At 46.6% G+C, this 1,453-nt stretch overlaps 1 pseudogene; it reads left to right on the top strand.

Moving 5' to 3' along the window:
- LOC149345006 (uncharacterized) lies at window positions 1–668 on the top strand (annotated as a pseudogene).
- The last annotated feature ends 785 nt before the right edge of the window (window positions 669–1,453 follow it).

Below are 1,453 nucleotides of genomic sequence, written 5' to 3'. Positions count from 1 at the left end.
ATGTCCAGCGAACTGTTTTTATTGGCATTACAGCACAGTGTGAGACATACGAAGTGCTCGAAGGAAGAGCGAATTCTTTTAACTCTTGACAATCATGAAAGCCATGTAAACATCAGCACTACCAACAAGGCCAAAGAAAGTGGCGTCATTTTGCTGACATTTACTCCCCACCGTAGCCATCGCTTGCAGCCACTCGATGTATCCGTATATGGACCATTCAAATCTTGCTACAATGCTGCTTGCAATGAGTGGCTCATAAATAACCAGGGAAGGCCATCTCCATCTACAACGTTGCTCAACTAGTGGGATCTGCCAACGTATCGACGCCAACACAAAAGAACATAATCTCGGGGTTCCACAAAACGTGTATTTGGACTTTCAAAAGCGAGCCCCTCACTGTGGACGACTACATGATGTCGTCAGTCACTGACAGATCCGAAGCTTCCCCAAGCGGAGAGGTCTCACCACAGGCAACCACCGCCATATGTGAAATGGAGACAGACACTAAGGCCGCTCCAAACATCCTCACAGATGACGTCATGCCCACAGTCAATGAAGCTGCATTGACGTCAGCGGCTTCTCCCAGTCGCATTGTTCCAAGCGACCTTAGGCCCTACCCTTCAATTAACAGATATCATTACAGAGTGCGCCTTAGATGTAGGCGGTAGTATGGTTCGACAGGATACCGGGAAGCTCTGGATTTGGTGATATTTATTTGTATTAAATTTGAGGTAAACCAATCACTAACTTTAATAGCGTCCTCCTAAAGGTTAGCCAGGGCATATGAAAAGTCAGGGTTGCTTGAAATTAGTAGTCTTCGGCGTAAAGGAATACGGTGGATGATTTCACATGGTCACATATATCATTCACATATAAGTTAAACAACAAAGGATATAAAATGGACCCTTGCGGGACACCACACAACAGATTTACAGCGTTCAGCAAAGCAGAAATTTGGGCGAGTTGGTAAGTATTCATGATATTGTTCACAGCGCAACAGAAACGGGAAAAACGAAAGACGAAAGAGTAACACACACAAGCGCTGACTATCAACTAGTTTTTATTGAAGAAAAGAAGGGGTATATATAGAAACACTTATCAAGCACACAGACGTTTTCTGGAAGGCACGTGGGAGTTCAGATACCTCTCTGCGCCCAGGAAGCTAAGCACGATGTGCAAACAGATCAGCCAGAGGCTAGAAGGCAAGAGGGGTGCCTGCCAGGTGCGGCATTTGTCCCCGGCAGTACCCTGCGAAGTAGGGGTTGTGTACCAGGTTCTCTTTTCATGCGGGGCTATGCACAATCGCCAAACCGGCAGGTGTGTGAATAAGCGCCTGTTGGAGCATGAAAATACTAGAAAAAATGAACCCCTTTCCCACACAGGCGCCCATTGCAGGAACTGCCAATGCGAGCATATGACAGATCATGCTGAAAGGAAGGCAAGAGGTGACCCC

This window comes from Amblyomma mixtum, chromosome 5 (assembly GCF_055824585.1).
Source record: "Amblyomma mixtum isolate Tamu chromosome 5, ASM5582458v1, whole genome shotgun sequence".
NCBI classification, from domain to species: domain Eukaryota; kingdom Metazoa; phylum Arthropoda; class Arachnida; order Ixodida; family Ixodidae; genus Amblyomma; species Amblyomma mixtum.
Note: the sequence above shows the minus strand (reverse complement) of the source record. Positions and strands in the feature narration are given on the sequence as shown.